The sequence below is a fragment of the Pelodiscus sinensis genome, chromosome 31 (genome assembly GCF_049634645.1).
Source record: "Pelodiscus sinensis isolate JC-2024 chromosome 31, ASM4963464v1, whole genome shotgun sequence".
NCBI classification, from domain to species: Eukaryota; Metazoa; Chordata; order Testudines; family Trionychidae; genus Pelodiscus; species Pelodiscus sinensis.
Window position 1 is genome coordinate 9,230,001 of NC_134741.1, and position 25,070 is coordinate 9,255,070.

The 25,070-nt window shown below is 49.6% G+C and overlaps 1 protein-coding gene and 7 non-coding genes across 8 annotated transcripts in view; 3 read left to right on the plus strand and 5 right to left on the minus strand.

The window, feature by feature from the left end:
• LOC142821521 (uncharacterized) overlaps positions 1 to 25,070 on the plus strand; it is a 414,847-nt gene that overhangs the window by 293,959 nt on the left and 95,818 nt on the right.
• TRNAY-GUA (transfer RNA tyrosine (anticodon GUA)) lies at positions 3,653 to 3,742 on the minus strand. Its single transcript is given in 2 exon segments — positions 3,653 to 3,688; positions 3,706 to 3,742. It is a non-coding gene; the product is annotated as a tRNA-Tyr (tRNA).
• Positions 6,068 to 6,141, minus strand: TRNAM-CAU (transfer RNA methionine (anticodon CAU)). The gene has a single exon. It is a non-coding gene; the product is annotated as a tRNA-Met (tRNA).
• Positions 7,192 to 7,265, minus strand: TRNAM-CAU (transfer RNA methionine (anticodon CAU)). Its single transcript has one exon. It is a non-coding gene; the product is annotated as a tRNA-Met (tRNA).
• TRNAA-CGC (transfer RNA alanine (anticodon CGC)) lies at positions 9,142 to 9,214 on the minus strand. The gene has a single exon. It is a non-coding gene; the product is annotated as a tRNA-Ala (tRNA).
• On the plus strand, positions 17,466 to 17,570 carry TRNAR-UCU (transfer RNA arginine (anticodon UCU)). The gene is made up of 2 exons: positions 17,466 to 17,502; positions 17,535 to 17,570. It is a non-coding gene; the product is annotated as a tRNA-Arg (tRNA).
• On the minus strand, positions 18,312 to 18,385 carry TRNAT-CGU (transfer RNA threonine (anticodon CGU)). Its single transcript has one exon. It is a non-coding gene; the product is annotated as a tRNA-Thr (tRNA).
• LOC142821676 (small nucleolar RNA U3) lies at positions 23,970 to 24,185 on the plus strand. Its single transcript, XR_012898364.1, has one exon. It is a non-coding gene; the product is annotated as a small nucleolar RNA U3 (small nucleolar RNA).

Below are 25,070 nucleotides of genomic sequence, written 5' to 3' on the forward strand. Positions count from 1 at the left end.
CAAACACAGGGGAAAATAAATAAATAAATAAATAAATAAATAAATAAATAAACAAACAAACAAACAAACAAAAACAAACAAACAAGAACACACAACCCTCACTCACAAACACAAGCTCAGCATACAGCAAGAAAGCCCCAAGCACAACACCCACTTCTCTCAAGACTCCTGTATCTACTTCTCCTCTACCTGGAGAACTCCCCCTCTAAAGCCTCACTCAAACAGGGGGGGAGGAGGGAAAGGAAAAAAAAAAAAAAAAAAAACACACAAACCACCACACACCAAACAAACACAAGCTCTGCACACACTGAGAAAGCCCCAATAACAAAACACACTTCCCTCAAGAGTCCTGTATCTGCTTCTCCTTCACCTGGAGAACTCCCTCTCAAAACTCCCTGTTAGCAATCACCTGTTCGCAAGCTCCTTGGTCGCTTGCCCACTGCCTTATAAAGCCCCTCCCCCTACCAAGGCTCAGCCAATCAGCAGAGGCTTCTACAATTCAAACTTTAATTAGAAGCCAACAGTTTCCACCTGCCAATCACAGCCCCTACCAATCACAGCACAAACTATCAAGGGGAGGGGGGAAGGGAAAAGAAAAAAAAAAAAGCCTCACTCTCAAACACAGGGGAAAATAAATAAATAAATAAATAAATAAATAAATAAACAAACAAACAAACAAAAACAAACAAACAAACAAGAACACACAACCCTCACTCACAAACACAAGCTCAGCATACAGCAAGAAAGCCCCAAGCACAACACCCACTTCTCTCAAGACTCCTGTATCTACTTCTCCTCTACCTGGAGAACTCCCCCTCTAAAGCCTCACTCAAACAGGGGGGGAGGAGGGAAAGGAAAAAAAAAAAAAAAAAAAAACACACAAACCACCACACACCAAACACAAGCTCTGCACACACTGAGAAAGCCCCAATAACAAAACACACTTCCCTCAAGAGTCCTGTATCTGCTTCTCCTTCACCTGGAGAACTCCCTCTCAAAACTCCCTGTTAGCAATCACCTGTTCGCAAGCTCCTTGGTCGCTTGCCCACTGCCTTATAAAGCCCCTCCCCCTACCAAGGCTCAGCCAATCAGCAGAGGCTTCTACAATTCAAACTTTAATTAGAAGCCAACAGTTTCCACCTGCCAATCACAGCCCCTACCAATCACAGCACAAACTCTATCAAGGGGAGGGGGGAAGGGAAAAAAAAAAAAAAAAAAAAAAAAAAGCCTCACTCTCAAACACAGGGGAAAATAAATAAATAAATAAATAAATAAATAAATAAACAAACAAACAAACAAACAAACAAAAACAAACAAACAAGAACACACAACCCTCACTCACAAACACAAGCTCAGCATACAGCAAGAAAGCCCCAAGCACAACACCCACTTCTCTCAAGACTCCTGTATCTACTTCTCCTCTACCTGGAGAACTCCCCCTCTAAAGCCTCACTCAAACAGGGGGGGAGGAGGGAAAGGAAAAAAAAAAAAAAAAAAACCACACAAACCACCACACACCAAACACAAGCTCTGCACACACTGAGAAAGCCCCAATAACAAAACACACTTCCCTCAAGAGTCCTGTATCTGCTTCTCCTTCACCTGGAGAACTCCCTCTCAAAACTCCCTGTTAGCAATCACCTGTTCGCAAGCTCCTTGGTCGCTTGCCCACTGCCTTATAAAGCCCCTCCCCCTACCAAGGCTCAGCCAATCAGCAGAGGCTTCTACAATTCAAACTTTAATTAGAAGCCAACAGTTTCCACCTGCCAATCACAGCCCCTACCAATCACAGCACAAACTCTATCAAGGGGAGGGGGGAAGGGAAAAGAAAAAAAAAAAAGCCTCACTCTCAAACACAGGGGAAAATAAATAAATAAATAAATAAATAAATAAATAAACAAACAAACAAACAAACAAGAACACACAACCCTCACTCACAAACACAAGCTCAGCATACAGCAAGAAAGCCCCAAGCACAACACCCACTTCTCTCAAGACTCCTGTATCTACTTCTCCTCTACCTGGAGAACTCCCCCTCTAAAGCCTCACTCAAACAGGGGGGGAGGAGGGAAAGGAAAAAAAAAAAAAAAAAAAAACACACAAACCACCACACACCAAACACAAGCTCTGCACACACTGAGAAAGCCCCAATAACAAAACACACTTCCCTCAAGAGTCCTGTATCTGCTTCTCCTTCACCTGGAGAACTCCCTCTCAAAACTCCCTGTTAGCAATCACCTGTTCGCAAGCTCCTTGGACCTTCCATGACCACCCAACATTCAATCTTGCACGGCCATATTATGTGAAGGGGGAATTTTGACTGACAGCCTCCTCTGAGCTGGAATTCCAGCTCCCACAGCGTTCACTGGAAAGAGGCAGCCCAGCAGGGACTGAAAACCACTGCTCCAGGTGAGGTTTGAATTCACAACCTCAGCATGTCTCCTATACACACTACTTTATAAATACTGTGCACTGACCCATTGCACCACTGGAGCAGATGTTTGAGAGTTTTCTCCAAAGTCCTTACATTGAGAAAGTGAAGAAGCACAAAGTAGAATTGAGCCAGAGAGGCAAGAAGATCAATTCTCAAGGTTTTACACAAACCAACCATTCCCCAGCGGGTCCCACTGAGATTTGAACACATCTTGTAAGAGTCAAACACCTGACCCCTTCCCCTTACACTATGGGACCATCACACAGCTCTGTGTTTGAGGTTCTCAGCTGGTAGCTGAAACTCTTCTCTCCTTGCTTTTTCCATTCAGCTGTGTCACCTCTCCAGACCCTGCCTCATCTGTAGGTGGGCTCAGGGGAATGAGCTGGCTCCCTCTCCGGCCGAGGAAGGAGAACAGTGGTTCTTGTGCAAAAAGCCTGCAGCATAGACACAGCCGTGCAGTGTGAAAAACTTCATAACAAGCCCCCCACCAGCAGGACCCACTGAAATTTGAACTCAGATTGCAGAATTCAAAGTCATGGGTGCTGCCCCTTATACCATGGGACCCATAGAGTGGGCTGAGCATGGGGCACCTGGGATACTCAGTTCTCAGGGTGGCCTCTGGACTCCTGGCTTCCCTCCTGCTGCTTCATCTCTCTGGCTACGACTACACGGCACATTTAGTTTGGAATAAGCTGTTCTTGAATAGTGATTCCAAAATAGCTTATTTCGAACTAGCACATCTATACTGCAGGGAAACCTCAGACTAGACCGAGGCAGCCTCCCCAGTGTAGACGAGCCACCTCGATTTAGAGCACCAGGAAGAATAACTTAGAATGGCCTTGGGGAGGGACTAGTTCAAACTCGCAGCAGTAGCGCAGCTACACTGACCTTATTTTGAAATAGCTAATTTGGAACAGGCGTTATTCTTCGTAGAAGGAGGTTTGCAGAAGTCGGAATAAGCCGTCTGTTACTTCAGAATCATTTCAAAATAACGGAATTGCTGTGTAGACTCTTGCATTGTTATTGTGGAATAACGGCCATTGTTCCAAAAGAACTTTTGTGTGTGGACAGAACCTGCACAGCTCAAGAAATGTGATTGGCAGCTCCTCCCCACAATCTTTCTGTCAATTGCATTGCTGAAGTCAACTGAAGACATGGACCCAAGGCAACCACTTTGGTTGCTTTCTGCTAAGGCCAGGCTGGAGGGAAAAGAACAGCTCCTTCGAGCAGGAGTTGAACCAGCGACCTAAGGATCACTTGCCAAACACACGCTACAGTCCTCCGCTCTGCCAGCTGAGCTATCGAAGGGTGCCTGAGTAACTCTGGTTTGTTCAGGTTGTCCTTTCTACAAGTCTCAGGGCACATGCTCCTCCCACCCTCCAAGTGGATGACATTGCTGATGAGAGGCAGAGGAGCACAGGGGTTGTCACAGGTACTTCACATGAGTGAAACCTGACCTAGATCCATCCATTTCACAGTAAAGGGAAGAAAGTCGGGTTCTTCTCGTGTCTTCTTTGTTCCAGAGTCTCTAGGGGTGCGGTAGGGGAAGGTCCACAAAAAAACAAACCACTTGAATGAACCTTAGTCTAGAAACACACAGAAACACCCCTCAGGGTTTCCTTACCTGTATTTAAATGTTAACAAAAATGTTGTTAGTAACTCCTTGGCCAACTCCGATTGCTCTGGGGTTAAGAAATACTCTCTTGTTAATTCTGTGCACTCAGGAAGGGAGCAAATTGAAGAAGGTTGGGCCCCCCACTTGCGGACTCCAATCTAACCTCTGAGACGAAGGGGTTTACAATCCAGACAAGCAATGTTTATTGCACTTCTGTTTTCCTTCAACCCTGCCCAACCTCAAGGCAACTCCACAGTCCCAGCAGCTGGGGGAGATGTGCGTGTTAGAGCCTCTGTTCACTGAGCTGTAGCTTTCTGTGCCCAGGAAGCCAGACACCACAACAATGGGAAAGCTGGAGGGAAATGGGGACTGGTCACTCTTTGAAAGTCAAAGGTGTCGTCTGGGGCCATAAATGAGAACAGTTTTAAAGAGGCTTTGGAGGTGGGCGCTGTGGCTTATGTGGGATCATAGAGTAGAACTATTTTACAAGCCTGGTTGAGGAGGGCACCGTGGCTTAGTTGGCTGAAACACCTGTCTAATAAGCAAGAAATTCTGTGTTTTGGTCCCAGTGGTGTCTTGCTGTAGCTTTCATTTCCCATTTTCCTATCCCCTTCTGGGACACAGAAGAGGCCTCCCCTGGCCACCCATGGAACTGCTGGTTCAGGAAAAGGCTGATTGGGGAGGAGCGTTGGGAAGAAGGAAACCACAAGCCTGGAGCAGGTGCAGAGGCTGCTGCCACATGCCCTTGTGATTCCCTGGAAGTGTCAGTGCCCAGAGATCCTGAGGCTGTGTCTACAGTGGCACCAGGAAGAAGGAAAAGAAGAAAAGAGAAGTAGAAGGAGGAGGAAAAGGGAAAGTAAAACTTGCATCCAAAACCACCTCGGACCAGAGCTTCCAGGACAACTCTGCACAACCTTCAGCAGGGAAACAAGCTACTCAAGAATTGAGGCCTGTGACTCAGAGTAGAACATGCCTATCCCATCAGAAGAGACACCTGAAGAGCTTATTTTTCCTAGAGAGCTTTGAACCAGCACTTTGCTGCATATTAAATGAACACAACAACCACTGCTCTACAAAGGCTTTTCTTGCTAGTACTTCAACTTGAGCAAATAGTCTGTTACTAACCCTTTGGCCAACTGATTGCTGTGGGGGAAGGAATTCTCTCTTCTAATTCTGCACTCTCAGGAAGAGACCAAACCAAAGGAGGCCAGGTCCCCACTTGGGGACTCCAACCCAAACCCTGAGAGCCAGGGGTTTACAAGCCAGATGATCAATGTTTGTGACACTTCTCTTTCCCCCCCAACTGTGCCAAATCTCAAGAGCAGCTCTACAGTCCCAGCGGCTGGGGGAGATGTGCATGTTAGAGCCTCTGCCCACTGAGCTGTAGCTTTCTGTGCCCAGGGAGCCAGTCACCCCCAGGGCTGGAGGGAAATGGGGAATGGCTGCACTTTGGGAGTCAAAGGTGTTGTCTGGGACCATAGAGTAAAACAGTTTCACCAAACTGCCTGAGCAGGGTATCCTGCCTTAGCTGGCTAAGGCACCTGTCTAATAAACAGAAAATTCTGGGTTCAAGTCCTAGTGGTGCCTTTTGGACACCTTTGCTCACATTTTCCTATGTGCTTCTGGGACACAGAAGAGGCCTCCCCAGGCCACCCATGGAACTGCTGGTTCAGGAAAAGGCTGATTGGGGAGGAGTGTTAGAAAGAAGGAAACCACAAGTGAGAAGCACCTGATGCCCACATATCTTCACTCTCCATGGCTGCAGGAGCTGTAGAGGTTGCACACTCAGGCTCGCTAGGTACTGACACTCCCAGGGAATCACAAGGGCATGTGGCGCTGGCTCTCCTGTCTCAGCAATTGTAGTCAGAGCCCTGCCTTGCCAGTGCCAGTCACAGGCACCTCTGCACCAGCTCCAGGCTTATGGTTTCTTTCCAATGTGCCTCCCCAATCAGCCTTTTCCTGAACCAGCAGTTTCATGGGTGGTAAGGGCTCTGAAAAATGTGAGTAAGGGCTCTGAAAGGAACCACTGGGACTTGAACCCAGGATCTCCTGTTTATGAGGCAGGTGCTTTAGCCAACTAAGCCATGGTGCCTGCCACAAGGGCATCATTAATACAATGAGGTTTATCAGTTATTTCTCTTGAAATAACCACACCTTAACAGTGTCTGTTATTTTGAAATAGCGCCATAACGCGAATATGCAAATGAAGCACAGGATATTTAAATCCCAGCTTCATTTACTATTTTGAATGTCTTCATTTGCATCCCTCTCTCAAAAGGTAGGCATGCCCAAACTGCCTTGTGGGTGCCAAGGGGAGCCGCAAGAGGAGCAGACCCTGTGTTTCTGCCTGATTGTGAACCAGGAACTTTCCATGTGCTGGGCTAAGCCATTGTGCCCACCCATGAAATTGCTTTAAAACTCTTCTACTTTATGGTCCCAGACAACACCTTTGACTCTCTGGGGCTGTGTCTACACTGGGCCACTTATTCCGGAAAATCAGTCGCTTTTCCGGAATAAGCTGTGAGCTGTCTACACTGGCCCTTGAATTTCCGGAAAAGCAACGATGCTCTACTGTACAAAATCAGCCGCTATTCCGGAAAAACTATTCTGCTCCCGCTCGGGCATAAGTCCTTATTCCGGAACACTGTTCCGGAAAAGGGCCAGTGTAGACAGCCCATTAGTCTTTTCCGGAAAAAAGCCCCGATGGCGAAAATGGCGATCAGGGCTCTTTTCCAGAAAAGCGTGTCTACATTAGCCACAGACGCTTTTCCAGAAAAAGGGCTTTTCCAGAAAAGCAGCCTGCCAATGTAGACGCTCCTTTTCCGGAAAAACTGAAAACGGAATAGTATTCCGTTTTAAGCAGTTTCGGAAATTCATGCCAGTGTAGATGTAGCCCCAAAGTGCAGCCATTCCCCATTTCCCTCCAGCCCTGGCAGTGTCTGGCTCCCCGGGCTCAGAAAGCTACAGCTCTGTGGGCCGGGGGCTTTGGCTTCCTTGCCCATGGGATGCTGTTGCAGGAAGGGCTGCTCAGCAGCGATGGGGTTCACCTGTGGAGGAAGGGAAGCGTATTTAGATGCACCTAGTGAGGAGGCCTCTTCTGTGTCCCTGAAGGGCATAAGTAAATGCAAGCAAGGTTACAGCAAGGCACCACTGGGGCTTGAACCCAGGATCTCCTGTTTATGAGGCAGGTGCTTTAGCCAGCTAAGCCATGGTGCCCACCTCCAAACAGCTTTTTAAAATGCCCCTTATGTTTCCAGGCAACACTTTTGACTTTTGACTCCCAAAGTGCAGCCGTTCTCCACTTCCCTCCAGCCATCGAGCCCAGGCAGTGTCATGCCCCTGGGCCCAGAAAGCTACAGCTCAGTGGGCAGGGGCCTTTGGCTTCCTTGCCCATGGGATACTGTTGCAGGGAGGGGTGCTCAGCAGGGCTGGGGTTCACCTGTCGAAGAAAGGAAGAGTATTTGGATGCCGACTGGCTAACCTAGTGAGGATGCTTTAAATTAGGTTTGATGGGGGCAGGTGCCCAAAGCCCGCAGGTAAGTGAACAACATGGACACCTGGGAGAGAGAGCAGGGGCTGTAACCGCAGATACAAAGGAGCGACACGGCATTGTACTTAAAAAGAAGTACTCGGGATCATTTTCAGAGGAATAAGGCAACACGCCACATTTATTGATCACACATAGAATAGTCAATACTTATCATATGCATATGATACATCACTCTCATACACACACAAACACACTCCATCTTGTTGTTACCAAAAGTTGCTCCTCCTAACTACATTGTCCAGGTGAGTTAGATGGGGGAGGGGTGCAGCCAGGCTTCTGCCGATCCTAATCCATGCTCCCATTTTGACAAGACAAAAATCCAGGGTCCCGCTGCAAGATGCCTCCTATTTATCCCTCTCATGCAGCCAATTAGTCATCACCTCGCCTTTCTTAATGCTGCTTCAAAGAGAGTTCTTCCAAGGGCAGGCACTTGCTGCTTGACTCCCAAGGCATCTGTATGTCCAGTCTTTTTAATGAGCTCACTTTGCAGGTATTGTCTTAGATCTGGCTCCCAGACCTTCTCCACCCTGGCAACTGCTGCTGGAGGTGCTCACTTTTCATTCTCCATTCATGCCTCATTCATTTCAACAGGGCAATCAAGGAAAGAGGAGAGATCAAAAGACATTTTTTCTTACAAGGTCTATATATCTTAATACAAAGTTATAGGAGAAATGTTACAGGGATTCTATAAGAACACTTAACAGAGATAGATCTAAAAGGACAGGATCTTAATACAAAGTATAATATCACAAGGATTTCTCTACAATGGGACCACTGGGAAGCAAAAATCTAATCTGTGTCTTAGACGCTGGTATAGACACACAGGAACGATGGGTAATAGGCGGGAACAAGTTGGTATCACAGGGACTTGGTGGGATAATACACGACTGGAATTTTGGCAAAGAAGGGTACAGCTTGCTCGGGAAGGGCTGGCAGGGAAAAGGGGAGGAGGAGTTTCCTTAGATATGAAACATGCGAACACTTGGCCGGAGGCGGAGATGGACACAGGAGACAGACTTGTTGTCAATCCCTGGGTGAGGTTAAAGGGTTAAAACCCCAGGGTGATGTCACACTAGGCATCTATTCCAGACACCTCCCCAGGCAGAAGAGGTGCCTGAGGCTTTTTAAACAATTAACAAAATCATCCAAAGCGCAGCTGGTTTCACACACACTCAGCCTCACCCACAGCCGGGAGGCAGTTTGCAGGGAGCTGAAAAGAAACAGAAGAGGGGAAACTGGAGCCTGGCAGAACCAAGTCTTGGGAGTCTTCTGTGTCCAGATGTGCTAAGCAGCTGGCAGCCAAGCTCCCAAGTGCTGTTCTGTTCCCACCCTCCCCAGGCAGGTGAATCCCCTCCAATGGGTGTTACAGGCTGGACTTTGCCTGCCTGACTTTTAGCCAGGGAACTGCTCCCTGTGAGGCAAATGGGACACCCCCTGCACTGCAGAAACCAGCCCATTGCCTTATGGAAGAAGCCCTTGAAAGCACTTAGCCCCTGGCTGGCTCTGCCTGTGAAAAAAGAGGAAGCAGCAAACATCTATCACTGGAGAATGTGGGTATCGATCCCACTGCCTCTCGCATGCGAAGCGAGCGCTCTACCACTTGAGCTAATTCCCCTGCCTGTGTGCAGTTTTCCTGCCCCACCCACCTTGTTCCAGAGCTCACAACGTCCCTTCTGTTAAACCCTCATATAAAACTCGGCAAATACGCAGAGAAGTTGCGGTTCCCTTTACAAGACTCTGCACAGCTCAGTTCCAATCAGCCGGTCTTCCCTAGAGCCCGGAACATTGACCACGGCAGCGTCGCTCTTACTCCCAGTGTAGACACGGCCTGAGAGTGTCACAAACCAGCCCCGGACACATTCCTGGCTAGGACCAGTCACAGTCTGGGCTCCGTGAGGGTCCATCCTACCTGAGATGTGTGTGACACAAAAGTCTCCTGTTCCCTGCCCAGTTCCCAACCCTGGCTGCAGACCCAGCGATATTTGGTGCCTTGGCTGCTGTCCCTGCTGGCAGGGAGCTGTCCCGCACCCGCAGTTCATCTCCCTCAGGGAAAGGCAGCAGCTCTGTGAGGGGGAGAAGCCGGGGAATTTCCCTGCATGTGTAAAAACCATCACTGCCGGCCCGGGCTGGGCCAGTGCGCTGGCATCCCTCATGTCTGGAGCATCCGCCAGGGAAAAACTGAAACCACATCAGGAGATAAGAGGTCAGGGTCCCTCCTGGCAGGAGCTATAGGGAAGGGGGTACCTCTACTTCTCCACAGCAGGAAATACTGGACCAGGGGTCCCTCCACCCCTCCCCAGGAGGAGCTATGGCACCACGGGACCCTCCACCCCCCAGCAGGCGCCAATGGGTGCCATGGGGGCTCACACACAAACAGGGGCACACTCCCTCAATATCGGTGCCCAGGGTAAAACTCGCTCTGCTCCTGGAACAGGAACAGTAACTAGCAGTGAGGCCCCTGCCTGGCAGCACCGTGTCAGACGGTTTCTTCTCGGCCTGGTGCCTCCTGAATGCTGGGAGGAGCTGCCTGGGTCGAGGGGCTGCAGTTCCCTGGAGAGAGGGGCTGGCTACATCTACCCTGCAGACTTCTTGCTCAAGAACTGTTTTGTGCAAAAGGTCTTGCACAACAGTGTGTCCACACTCCCATGTGCTTTTGCACAAGAGAAGTGCTTTTCTGTAAGAGCGCCCATGGCAGTGTGGACGTTCTCCTGCGCAGGAAAGCTCTGATGGGTATTTTAGCCATCGGGCTTTCTTGAGCAAGAAATCCCTGTTGGCTCTCCACACTGCCTCCTTGTGGATGAGTTCTTGCGCAAGAGGGCTTATTCCTGGTGGGGAGAGGAATAACTCTTGTGCAAGAAGCCCTGTTTTCTGATGCTGTACTATACATTTAAATGTGCAAGAACGTGCCTGCAGTGTAGACGCTCTGCAAGTTTTTCTGCAAGAACATCTGCTCTTGCACAAAAAGCCGGCAGTGTAGACACAGCCCTGGAATGTAGACACTGTCTGAGACAGACAAGGAAAGGAAGTGGCCAGAACCTCCCCCCGGCAGGCTGGCCCTCAACAGGGTGGGCACGTCTACACATCACCCTCACCTCCAAGTAAGCTGTGCAGGATGGATGCGTCTACACATCACCCTCACCTCAAAGTGAGCTGTGCAATGTGAGTGGGCTGCCCGGGACCCCCAGGGGAAGGTCTGTGGGGAGTTTCCAAGGCAACAACAACATTTCATAATCTACACTCATGTGACTGTGATTTATTCCTCCACTAGCAAGTGTCTCTGAAGGGATGAGAAATGCAGGGCCCAGGTGCAGGGAGCCGGGTCACATTCTCCTGCCTGAGTCTCAGTCCTCGCTGAAGCCTGGCGACAGTGTCAGCCGACGGCCAGGGCAGTGAGTCCCTTATGACCGGCTGAAGTTCTTTTAAATTGTGCTTGGTTCTGTTACAGCAACTGAAGGAGTCAGGTTAAAGCTTAAACAGTTACTATTTTATTGTTACAGGGTAAACTTAGCTGTTAAATGCTACTACTGTGTTACAGATAACACAGACACTACAAAGGACAGGACAGAAATTACACTAATAAGTCACTTACAGGTACCATGAAACCCTTTGGTTCTCTGAGCTCTTATTAAATGCGTGCAAAATAGACACATAGCAGGTATATATTCTCACCCCTGCGTTCCAGACTTGGCGTGGCCAGAGTCTTTCTCTCAATCCCTCGGGAAGAAGTAGGGCGAGGTTGGGCGTCCCACAGACCTCGGGAGACAATCAATACCTGCCAGCAGGTATAGATGATTGGAGCTCAAATGGGGTGGGCTGCTGAACCTCTTTTATACCCCTTGGGTCATGTAGGCTTCTTCCTGGGCTCAAGTGGCCAATTAGGAAAAATGGCTTTGAATGCCAAGTTTCCCACGAAGGGTGCAAAGCATAATTCACACCTGGGAAAATGCAGACAATGGGCACCTCTGGTATGTGATGGGCGAAGATTCCTCTCTGGGACAGTGCAGGCGTGTCAATTACTGGTACTAGCCATCAGGGCGACGGGAGGCCCCGGGTCGTCAGCTAGCCCATTTACTGTCTGGTTTCTGTTTATGGTAGAGTCAGGGACAGGCAGCACACCTGTGTTCCCAGGGCATCAAAGGCTGACTGCCTTTCTCTTGCTCTCTGGGGGGGGGGAAACAAGATGGGGCTCGTGGAAAAACAAGATGGGGTTTTGTGTCTGGCTACATTCCACCCCCTTGACACGCCTCACTATGTCCCAGAACGCAAGATGGCGGTGATGCCAGCACCCTTTGCCCTCCTTGGAGGAAGCTAAAATCGCCCTATCAGCAGGGTCTGATCAGATAATTTAGATCAAGGGATTGATTAGGATCGCTTCCCAATGCCATATACCAGATTTGTGCAGAGGAGGTAGCAGTGTACACAAAACGCCTAACAATACATAGAAGCATGCAGTAAGCAATTACAACAAGTAAAATGGTTAATATAGCATTTACAATAGAGTGAAGGAATGGAGTTAACGGAAGTCCTAGGTGTTGGGCTAGACAATCTAGCCATGAGGCTTTACATTTTTAGTTACAGCATGTCTTATCCCATACCGTTCGTTGCCACTTCCCTTGCCTTCCCCCTTAACCTCCCCCCAGAGTTATTTAGAGGATTGCGGTAGTCGCTGTCATCGAACCATACCGGTCCCCATCGGAAGATGTCACTTTGTTTCACCAGTCATTTGGGCTGAGAGGGACAAACTCGATTCCCAGTCCAGTAGAGGAGTCAAGTAAGGTGTTCTGGTACAGCAGTAGCAGTTGGGATGAGGAAGAAGACCATGGCGAGTTGGAGTACCATGTCTTATTTCAATAGTCTGTAACTAACAACAGTGGTTGCAAGCACAACAGCAAGCGGTGTATATATACAAAAAGTTCATGGTGGTTTCCCAGATCCACACCAGCATTGGGAGGGATCCGTCCCACTGGAGCACTGTTTAGGGCTATTGCTTCAGTTTCCTGTAATAAAACATAAGGTTTGCCGGTCTTGGATACAATCCAAGCCTCAGTAATGGTTATTGGTGTTAGCCCAGCATCTGCAGTTGTCCAGACTCCTTTTCCCTTATAGGAGTGCAGTACATGGGTTTGTGTTCCCAAACTGGGGTGTTGGGACCAGGGCTATTAAGTGGTTTAGTCCCATGACTGTAAACAACCCTGTTGCCACTGGGGTTGAGTAAGCAAAAACCAATTCCTGAAACAATTTCCATTCCAGTTAAAACATACTTCCACCCTTGCTTACTGGTGGGTAGTGTACCAATATAATTTACTTGCCAGGTTGCCCATAGTATTTTTCCATCTCTTAGCCTGGCAAATCATTGCCTTTCTGTTATGTTTCCTGAGTTCAGCACATAGGGTGCAAGCTTGTACCAGATCTCTGGCTTGTTTGTGGGTGATAGGCCACCCCCTGGCATGTGCCTGCCACACCAGCTCTCTGTGTGTCCCAAGGTTTCATGTAGCCAAATGTACAGGTGTTCCCAATCCACCTGGGCAGCAAAAATTTGTACTGCTGCATCTGCTAGGTTATTTAGCTGTGCAGTCAGGGTGTTATTCTTTTGGTGAGCTGCCACATGACCTATGCTTAAGGCATTTTGGGTTGAATACTGGTATATCCATTTCCAATATTCCAATCTCCAAACAGGTTTTCCTTCTATTTCCCAGTTAGTTATCCACTGGGTGGCTCCAGCCCATATAACACAGGAGTTAGTGTAAGTCTGCTGAGACAGCAGCAGCCTTCTCTGTCCACTTTCCTTTGAAGCCAAAAGTGTTATCAAGTCAGCCTTGAAAAAAAACAGTTAACTTTCAAAGCTTGAATTTCTAAACTAATAATTTGGTTTCTAGAAAGTTAAATGTCCTTAAAAGTTGAATGCCCAACAGAAGCACTAACCAATTTGTGCCTTGTCTATTTGCAATTTTAAGCAAGAGGACATTATCCAAAACATAATAAAACTAGTCAATTTGAAATCCACAAAATAGTTATAATATATAGAGCTCATTCTTTTATGCAGTTAGCCAATTAAGTTTCAGTAGAATCCCTAATTTTCCTTTGCAGATTTAACAAAGGGGTCCATAGACAAAATGTTTACATTAGATTGTTTCTTTGCATAGATCGTTTGCACAGTGCTTAAGGAAGAGGCTGCAAAGAAACAAGGTGTCATTTTTAAAACAAGATTTCCCTTCACATATTACTACCATTGCTTAATTCCTTCCATTCTCCCATGGAGTCCACCTTTTATCTTCACATTCCCTCAAATCACTTGCTTTGTCCTTTCAAAGAAAATGTTTCTCATTCCTAGTAACTTTCCAATGTCTGCTTTACTTTCCTTATTCCTTCAACTATGCCTATAGGGCTCCAAACTTTTTGCCTTCCCCTTGTTATGGTCCATCCTAATTCCTGCTAAATGACTTTTCCCAATGAGACAGGTTTGTCTACTATTAATTTGGTAAGGAGGGTGAGCTTGTTTACTAAGCCTTATACCTCCTGGTCCTTTTCTTAAACATATTCCTGAGGGGAGAGAGAAAAAAAAAAAAATCTGAGAGGTGCTTTAACTCTCAGCACCCATCTTTAAGGGAATCGAGCTCTGTCTGGGTATTGAGGGACATGCATTTCTACCTCTCCACTTTTGCAGCAGAGGCTTTTACATTTTTGCAGTTTCATATCTGGATTCTTATATTCAGATAATTTTGAAGAACACCTCTTTACAGGTTTTCCATAGAAGACAAAAGCTGCAGCTGTTTCCCTCTCCATTGGAGCCAAGGATTTACATATTTACAGGTAGTTAGCCAATTTGTAGGTCTGAAATTGTAGGGACAAGCAGTTAACACTTGATCAGACCAAGGGCTATGCCCGAACCTTTGCAAGATTTTGTTTAAAAGGGGTAACATCTTTACAAATGCCAATTTCTCAGTCTTCTCTCTGCCTTTTTAAAAGACTGCTTACATTTAAACTTTTCCTAGTATACCCAACCTCCTATTGGGACTAAAACAGCAATACCAATACCTCCTTTTTCTTTCTTTCTGGAGGGTTACAATTTGAACTTTCTGATCTCAGCTAGTTTGCTAATCAAACTTAGCTATTACCTGCAAAGCTTCTTTGTGCTGCCAGCTAGGGCATTTGCACCACAAAGGAAATCACAACCTGGTGTGGCTCCTGGAGCTTCCACAGCATTTTAGTCTGTTTGCAGTTTTTTTTTACTCATTCTATAGTTTACAGGAAAATGTGCAATCTTTGTTTACAACACTACTTAGCCACATTAAACTTTGCATATAGTGTAACTCTTTCTTTATGCTTACAGTTTTCCTGTACTTTCATTAAACAACTTAGACTAAAAGTAAACCAAACCAATTTGTTTTAAACCTACAAACAAATAAGATTACTGGACCTTAAAACTTCATATTATTTACACTATATATATATATCTACACACAGATACACATACATTCTCTCTGAACCTTTCTTACACTATTTTTACATAGCTGTACAACAATTACATTCCCTTTTTATTCAATGGGGTAGTTCAGTTCCAATAGAACCCCCTCCCTTTAGAGTTCTTTTGACAGTCTCTCTCTAATCAAATGTTCAGATTTGAGTCAAATTTGCCTGGGTTATTTACAGACATTCCTTTGGAAAAAGGGCCCATTTTTCCTTCAGAATGACTGTAAAGAAACCACAATTTTCTATCTACACCATTTTAGCATTTGCACAACTGCTCAATTCTCTCCATTCTCTGCAGAGTTTAAATTCTCTGTGTTTTCTTAAAACACTTTCTTATCTCTAAAATAAAAACTGGCCTTGTTTCAGATATTACTCTTGTATGTTTTAAGGGTTTAGATTCCCAGTACTTACTGCCTTTTTCTTAGTTCTATCACAAGGCTTTCAATCTTATCTGTTACCTGCCTGCTTGTTTGGGCCTGATCCTGTTTTCCATTTCTGCCTGCTTGTCTGGGCCTGATCCTGTTTTCCTTGCTAAATGGAAAGTGGCTCCTTTCCACAGACTCAGGCTTTGTCCCATTCTTTAGCTTGCAGGCAGTTCTATACTTACAGAACTGTACCCACAACTCCTTAGGATTTCCCCAATCCTTTTCTAACATTTCTCTATCCCATTTTGGGTTGCCCCAACCTTTCTGGGCAAACCCTTTCTTTATACCACTAAAATCCATGTCTATCATGACAGGCTTCATGTTGCTGTATGTGAACCAATAGCACAATCCTGCCGACTACGCCAATTCTGTCAGCCGACGGTCAGGGCAGTGAGTCCCTTATGACCGGCTGAAGTTCTTTTAAATTGTGCTTGGTTCTGTTACAGCAACTGAAGGAGTCAGGTTAAAGCTTAAACAGTTACTATTTTATTGTTACAGGGTAAACTTAGTTGTTAAATGCTACTACTGTGTTACAGATAACACAGACACTACAAAGGACAGGACAGAAATTACACTAATAAGTCACTTACAGGTACCATGAAACCCTTTGGTTCTCTGAGCTCTTATTAAATGCATGCAAAATAGACACATAGCAGGTACATATTCTCACCCCTGCGTTCCAGACTTGGCGTGGCCAGCGTCTTTCTCTCAATCCCTCGGGAAGAAGTAGGGCGAGGTTGGGCGTCCCACAGACCTCGGGAGACAATCAATACCTGCCAGCAGGTATAGATGATTGGAGCTCAAATGGGGTGGGCGGCTGAACCTCTTTTTATACCCCTTGGGTCATGTAGGCTTCTTCCTGGTTTCAAGTGGCCAATTAGGAAAAATGGCTTTGAATGCCAAGTTTCCCACGAAGGGTGCAAAGCATAATTTACACCTGGGAAAAATGCAGACAATGGGCACCTCTGGTATGTGATGGGCGAAGATTCCTCTCCTGGGACAGTGCAGGCGTGTCAATTACTGGTACTAGCCATCAGGGCAACGGGAGGCCCCGGGTCGTCAGCTAGCCCATTTACTGTCTGGTTTCTGTTTATGGTAGAGTCAGGGACAGGCAGCAAACCTGTGTTCCCAGGGCATCAAAGGCTGACTGCCTTTCTCTTGCTCTCTGGGGGGGGGGGGGCGGGGGGGAAACAAGATGGGGCTCGTGGAAAAACAAGATGGGGTTTTTGTGTCTGGCTACAGACAGAGAGAAGAGGCCAATGCAAACAGCTCCATGGCAGCGAGGGAGTCAGTACGTAGGTGCGTGGAGCAGGGATCTGGGGGCAGAGCTGGGCTCTAAATCACTAGGGGTGTGTCCCATAGCTCAGAATAAGCGATGCAATTGTGTAGCTTTTTTTGAGTCAATTTTGAAATAGCTTATTTTGTAATTCGGTGCTGACTACACAGCACTTAGTTCGAAATAAATCGCTATTTTGCAATGCCCCTCACTCCTCCTGCCATGAGATTTGCAGGGGCGTCGGAATAGCGAGCCCGTTATCGTTTGAAACAAGGGGCTTGCTCTTAAAACATGTCTGTGTGATATGAGCACCACGTCCCCTAAACCTCCGAGCTAGCAGACCCACGGGTGTCAGTCCCACAAGTGGCCCTTCAGAAAGGAGCCTCAGGCTGCTACAGAGACCTTGTGGGGTCTTGAACAAGGTGGGTGGGGCAGGTGAGGTGCTCATATGCAGGGAGTTAACTGAAATGGGAAACCCCTTGCTTTGTGTGCAAAAAGTAGTGGGATTGATGCCCATGTTCTCCAACTGCAGCTTTGTCCTGGTTCCTAGTTTTCACTGCTGGGGGCTCAGTGACCCCCTTCCCTCTTCCTACCTCCTCTCCCGAAAGAGACAGACCTGGCTCCTCTTCCTTTTCCCCCAGCAATTGCCAAGCTGCAAAGAAGAGAGTGGAGATATCAATACCAGCAGTCCATCAGGCTCTGTGGTGCAATGGAAAGCACGTTGGACTTCTAAGCTGCAATGGTTAATGTGAACCCATCTAGACATTCAAAGGTTGTGGGTTCAAGTCCCACCAGAGTCACTTTAGCTGCTTCCTCATTTCCAGGATGCAGCTTTTACAGACTAGTCAGTCCTTAGGCTGATACTGGGGTGGGCTGGCATCCAGGCAATTCCCAGCAGACCCCAGTAAGGGTGGAGGGAAGGGCTGGTACTTGGGGGTTGTTCTGAGAGGCTGCAGGTGCCAATAGACCCTCCATGTCTCCTACCAGTGCTGTGCAACATGCAGGCTCGGTGCTTTACTGGAAAAAAGCACCAGTCTAGACGTGGATCTTTCAGAAAATTAAACCTTATTTTAAGGTTTTATTTTCTGAAAGATCCAGCAAAGCTCCAAGCTGGAAAAAAGTGGAAGCCATTTTTATGCAAATGAAGCAAGGGGTATTTAAATCCCCACATCATTAGCAATTGCGATGTGTCTAATTTGCATCCCTTTTACGGAAAAGGGATGCAGTCTAGACACAGCCTTAGTGTAGATGTAGCCTCTGTGAGTTACCAGCAGTGGGGCCGTTATTGTCGGCATCTAACTAATTGCACCATTAGGCCATGTCTTCACTCAGGTGGAGATCACTGCTGCAATCCATCTTCCAGAGCTTGATTTAGCAAGTCTAGCTAAGCCTCACTAAATCAAACCCCTAGGGCACCTCCTGCTCTTTGCTACTATCCTACTCCCACTGTGAGGGCACCACCAAGCTCAACTGAAGGTAAAACCAACTCCAGATACATGTTGAAGAATGGTGGGAAGAAAAGACCCATTGACCTGGCAACAAGGCACCACTGGGAGTTGAACCCAGGATCCCCTGCTTACGAGGCAGGTGCTTTAGCCAACTAAGCCATGGTGCCCTCCTTGAAAGCAACTGTAACATTGCACTCAAGGTCTGCACAGCCCAAGACATTAGATTGGCAGCTGGTACCCAAAACCTTTTTGTCAATTGTAGCAGCAGGCCCCAAAGGGACAGACCCAAGGCAGCCGCCTGGTCCTAAGGCCGGGCCTGCAGCCAGGGGGAGGGAGAAGAATCTCTCCTTTCAGCTGGAGTTGAATCAGCAACCTAAGGGCACTTGCCGAGCACCCGCTACAGGACTCTGCTCTGCCAGCTGAGCTATGGAAGGTGCCTGGGGCAGGCTGCTTTGCCCAGGTGGCCCTTGGACGAGTGCCAGGGCAAGAGCCCCCCGAAGGGGACGGCCTCCCAGGGAGGGGCAGAGGAACCCAGCAGCACAGGGGTGTCACAGGCACTTCACCCGCAGAAGGACCCTTGAGTGATCCAGGCAGAAACGCCGCGTCTCGCTCCCTGCAGCTCCCCTTGCTGCCCTGGCAGGCGCTGCCCCTTCTCCCACCGGCCTGGGCCTGGCCTCCCTCCCCCGCCCAGCACCACAGAAAGCCCCTTGGCGTGAGCCTGGGCAAGCCAGAGGCCTCAGGCCTGTCCCCTCTGAGGGGCTTGTGCCTTGGCCTCCTCTGCCCTTGGTGCCGGCTCTCCCGGCTGCCCCTGAGCGCTGCTGGCCAAAGGAGGCAGCAAGGCAGGAGAGGGGGGAGGAGCAAGTCCCGCTGAGTCCGGCAGCTCGGGCTCAAGCCTCCAGCCCCAGCACAAAACCTTCAGCCGGGCCCGTGTGGCTCCCTCCTGCCCCCGCACACGCTCACAGGGGGAAACGTACCCCATGTCCCATCCCCGCGCCAGGCCTGGGCGACGGGCTCAGCCCTCCAGCAGCCCACAGGGCCTGTGAGGGACGGACTGAGAGCAGGGCCCCACTGACACCCCCCATCCTGCCCCACTGGCCTGCGTGCGGCGCTGGCACGGGACAGGCAGGAACGGCAGCCGGGGAGAAAGCAGCTTGGACTGACGGGCGAGTCTCACTTGCTGACCAGACTCCCAGGCCCTGGGCTCTGGGGCCAGCCCCCCTGTGGGTCAGAGCCCCCCGGCCACAATGCTACTCCAGGGGGCCTTGTTCCAGGGCCACCTAACCCCAGGGCTGGGGGGCTGGAGGCCTTTGCCCTGGAGTCTCAGAGCTCCCCCAGTGTTGGCTGCCGCTGGCCTGAATGGTGCTGTATGCTCCTGCTCCCCTCCCAGCAGGCTGGCTCTGCGCAGGCTCTGTGCTCGCTGGAGCCTCCTCCTGCCAGGTCCCCGGCCTGCTCCCTGCAAAGCCTCAACCTGGCTCCTTTCCTGCCCCCTGCTTGTGGGGCCTTTGGGGGTCGGCTCCGAGCAGATCCCCTGAGGCCCAGCATTGGGTGCAGCACTGCTGGGCCCCCGGGCCCGGGCTGCAGCCAGGAGGGGGAAACTCTTGCAGGGCCGGTGGGATGTAGAAAGCTGCTCCCTGGGGACCTTTCCCACGGCAGCGCCCCCAGCCTGGACAGCCCCTGCCCGGCCCAGCCCTCGCCCCAGGGTGGGCAGCATTTGGGGAGGCAGGTAGGAGAGGCCCCCTCCCCTTCCCAGAGAGCCGATCCCCCAGGGCTGCAGTGGGAGGATCTGGCCCAGGGCTGCTGATCCCAGCCTGGGGCCAGGGAAGCTGCTACCAGCTCGTGCGGGGTGGGGGGAGCCATCCCAGAGAGGGTTGGGAGGGGTATCAAGGGGGGGGGCAGATAAGAGAGGTGAAGGGGAACAGGGACGTGTGAGGAGGGGGCAGGAAGAGGAGGTAGGAGGTGCTGAAGGGAGGTTGGGGGGATCATGCCAGGCATGGGGTGGCTGGGAGCAGGGGTGCAATGGAGGGAAACTCGTGGGGGGGGGGGTCACAGGAAGGGAAAGGGGGCAGGGGAGGTTGGGAGGAGACTGGGGGAGCAAGAGCAGCCTGGCTGGGGGAGGAGGAGACACAGGGCAGGGCTTGTGCAGGAGAGGGGGGAGATACAACGGCAGCTCCCCCACCCCCGTGGGGCAGGAGGGGGGGGAAGAGGTGCCTGGTGGTGGCACTTGGGGGCACCAACTCCTTTGCCCCAAACAGAATTTCTAAAGTTTATAACCAGGGTGTCGCAAATGCCCCCTGCCTCTGTGGGTGCCTCTCCCTGCGCCCCTCCCTCTGCAGGCTCCAGTCCTCCCGGGGGAGGAGCTGCCCCCTCCAGCAGCCTGAGGGGAATTGTTTCTGTGAATTTTTTAAGTGTAGATACCTGCAAACACTGATCTGTAGGGACTGGCTACAGTTTGTTTCCTTTTGCAGATTTGTTATTTGCATAATGGATATGCAGATATGTAAATGTCATGTTACCGGTCTGGGAAAAGTTTGTGAATGGGTTTGGCTGTCCATGGTATAAAAAAAAAGGTTAGTAAACACTGGCCTGATCCATGGGGGCTGGCCAAATGCAAGGCAGGGAAAACACTAGGGCTCTGTCTAGACTCAGATTCTTGCATGAGAAATGTGCAAATGAGGCTAAGCATGGAATATCGCTGCGCCTCATTTGCATACCTAATGAGCTGCCATTTTTGCAAAAGAGGCTCTTGCTCCAGAAGGAGCTGTCTACACTGCCCCTTCTTGCACAAGGAAAACTCCCTCTTGTGCAATGCCTCTATGACGATTATTTTCAGGAATAGTGACATTGCACAAGAGGGGTTTGCTTGCGCAAGAAGGGGCAGTGTAGACGCTCCTTCTAGCACAAGAGCCTCTTCTGCAAAAATGGTGGCTCGTTAAGTATGTAAATGAAGCTCCCTGATATTCCACACTTAGGCTCATTTGCATATTTCTCGTGCAAGAAGCTGGGAGTGTAGACATAGCCTAGGTGAAGGGGGGGGGCGTATTTTCTCCACCAGGCCTTTGTCCCTCGGAATCTCTGGGGACGTTGGGTTTTCTCTTGTTTGGTTTCCCTTTTCCCTGCTTCCCTCCTCACTGGGGGGGAGGGGGCGGCTCTCTCACCCTTTCAGTGGGAAGCCCTGGCACAGGGATGGGCCAGGAAGATGCTCTGAGAGCGAGTCCCTGGGCTATTTGGGGAGAGAACTTGCACACATCTAGCCTTTCCTCTGTCAACATGATGGCCGAGTGGTTAAGGTGTTGGACTTAAGATCCAATAGATGTTTGTCTGCGTGGGTTCTAACCCCACTCCTGGTAGTTTCCTGTTTTGGACAGACATCCATCTGGATGGTGATTTGCCCTGCTATGAGGGCAGAGGACTGGACTTCCTTTCTGAAGGTCCCTTTGGCTATGTTTGGTGGCGTCTTGCCATGTGCTTTTGTGCAAGAGGATCCATGGCAGTGTGGATGCTCTCCTGTGCAAGAAAGCTCCGATGGCCATTTTAGCTATAGGGCAAGAAACCCTTGTCCCGCATCCACACTGCCCTCTTGCGCAAGAGGACTTACACCTGTTAGAAAAGAGCTGTGAGGAGTGGTGTGAGGATGTTGCTAGCAGCAGTGAGTACTGGGAGGTGTCCTGTCACCTGGGCTCCGTGTAGGTTGCCAGATGGTTTCTACAAAAATACGGGACACCCTTGACATGACATCACAATCGACATTATTGTTATTTAGAAAATACCGGACATTTCTATTACCATTTTCTCAGTTTGTTTCCTGAACAGAAAGCTCAAATACTGGACTGTCTAGTTCAAAACTGGACACCTGGCAAACCAGCTCCATGTCAGCAGGGACACGCAGTCTAACACTTCCCTCCATATGCTGGCCCAGCCTTCTGCCTACTGGTGGGGCTGCCTCCCCCCACATCAGTGGGGCATCCTGCCCCTGTGCTGCTTCAGCAACTGCCAGTCTGCCCACACAGAGGCCTGGCAGCCATGTCGTCTGGGGGCAAGAGCAGGGAGAACGGCGCCTTCCTAGCCCAGCATGGCCCCCTCATCCCATCGCTGAGGGAACTTTCCCCCAATGCCAGCCCCATGCTCAAGGGATTTGTAAAAGGGCCAGGCCAAGGTAGCTCCCCCCTTGCACCTACTGAGCCTCTGCCCTGTCACCAGACAGACCCTGCTCTGCTCCAGCCCCCTTGCTCTGTCTGAGTCACTCCTGGAGCTGGTGGGACTAGACAGCTGCTGTCCTATGGGATGTGGCATTTCTTGGGGAACCATTTCTCATGGGGAAAAAAGCAAGCCAAAGCTTCCAATCAACCCTCAGAAGATCACAGTTCTATACCCCAGGTGGGACTTGAACCCACAACCCCTGACTCTAGAGGCCAGCGCCTTGTCCATTAGGCCACTGGGGCCAGAAAAGAAACAGGGAGAAGGGACAGAAATTCTCTGTCCCAAAGGCGCACCCCTCACATTGGTTGGGCAGACACGTCCCTCCCCTCTACCCCAGCAGACACGTCTGCAGCCCCTGGCAGGGAGGCGGCTGGGCAGGTCGCTGGCAGAGCTGAGCCCGGGCTGGCAGCAGTGCAGGCTGGTCGGCCACAGCCCTGGGAGAGCAGCTGGGGGGCTCGGCTGGGGGGTGTTGGGCCCGTGTGCTCTGCTGCTCACTGACGAGCTGGCTGCCCAAGTGCCCACACAGACGCTTCTTCAATCCCCACCCCCCTCAGCCACCCACCCCCAGCCTGTTCCAGCACAGCCTGTCCCCCCCCCCCCCCGAGGGCTTCCACAGGGGCCTCTGTCCCAGGGGGAATGGGGAGTCCCCGCCCCAGGAACCCACCCATCCTCCTGTTACTCCCAAGAGCAGAGGATTCACCCGGCACAAGTAAGTGCCTCTGTCCTCCCTGACCCCGGCTGCTGGGTTCCCTCCTGTTTAGCTGCCTGGCCCCAGGTAAGGTCACATGAGACTGCTCATATCACCCCCTCAGCACAGAGCCCTGGGCAGCCGCCCTGCTCGCTCAGGTCTCAGGCTGGCAGGGCCTGCAGGGATACTGGGTTTGAATGACAAGGTGTTAGAGCAGCTATTAAAAGGCTGCTTCCTTGGCAGGGGCATTGTGCTTTTGGATTGGCTGTTTCTTGGATGCCTGGTTCTTGCACATGCAGCTGGGCTTTAGCAAATCAGAACGATGCAAGTCGTGAGTAACCCAGCGCCTCTGGAAATGGGAGTGGAGTAAAAAGTACAATATTGTCTATAAAAAATAAAATAACTTGAATAAAAATGAAAGTACAACAAAAATAAATTACTTGAGTAAAGTACAAATACCCAAAAAAGGTCTTGAGTAGTGTGATCAAGTATTTCTACTTTATTACTTTCCACCTCTGCCCGGCACGCAGGGGTTCCTGGCCCCTTGCTGGTCTGCAGACTGGCAGTTTGTTACCACTGACTTAGAGGAGCCCCAGGATCTGCAGTTTCAGGAAGAAACAGCAGGAGATTTTGATTGCCTGCCAGGTGCTCCACATGCTAATCAGGAGGCGTGTTTCTGTAAACAGGGACACAGAGCATATTCTAATATGCAGATTTCTAAACCTGGTGGACTGTGTTTGAATGGAACAAGCACTTTGCTGAGATTATTTCTGTTCTTTAGTTTTCTAAGTGTCGTGTGAAAACATTCCTCATGAGGATAAAGTGAATGCACATGAGTGTGGGTGTGTAGCGAACAGGGACATGCTAAGACTGTACTTTCAGAAATTGTTTTTAAAGTTGGTAACTAGAAAAATGTAGTTGAAAGTGGTTGGTCTTGCTAGCTATGAGAATGAGTCACAATGTTCTCTTCTGAGCATGAAACAAGCAGACAGTGTTGTTTTAATGTCATTACTGTGTGCTGTTGATGATTGTTCCTTTTTTCCTGTTGGGAAGCTGGAGGAAGAGAGCAAAGGGTGAATGGTTGGTACTGTCAAAAAGTTCTAAATTAGTTTTGAAGTTGAAAGGAGCAGCGATTTCACTTTATCATCCTGTCCTGGCTTTTCTTGAGTTCCTGGTTTTACATGTGCTACTATGGTCTTGATCCTGATGTTTTCATGCTGTTCTCTCATCTCCTTTTGGGTCTTTTTCCATGTGCTTCTTACACTGGGTTTAGCCAGCCCATTGGATCTGCTTCATGCCTTGTCCCTCATCTGTTCCCTAGTGGCCCTGTGGGAGAGAGATACTAGCCACAGCCCCATAAGGGCTGGGATGAGGCATACCTGGGTTGTCGACAACTCCCTTTGATGTCGGCAGGGGAGTGTCCAGACTATCGCGCTGAGCCGACAAACAGCTGATCAGCTGTTTGTCGGCTCAATGCGGCAGCCATGTAAATTTAAATGAAGGGGCGATTATTTAAATCGCCGCTTCATTTTACTCTGTCGGGTAGCCTAATCTACATGCCTCTGTCGCCAGAGGCATGTAGTCTAGACGTACCCTAACATGTAGCTAAGATATTTGTTAGTAACTGGCAGATGCTGCGGGGGGCTCACTCCCAAACAGGCGCCCACAAACTCAATATTGGTGCACACGACGAAACTCACCCTGCTCCTGGAACGGGAACACTGACGAGCAGTGAGGCCCCTCCCTGGCAGCACCGAGCAGTGAGAGCTGAGGGTGTGTCTAGACTACCTAGTTTTGTCGACAAATGTGGACTTTTGTCGACAAAACTATACTAGAGTCTACACTACCGCTGAGTTCTGTCGACATAACGTCGACAGAACTCAGCAGTTTTGTCGATGCTGGTAAACCTCATTTCACGAGGCATAACGCCTTCTGTCGACAGAACTCTGTCGACAGAAGGCGTTATT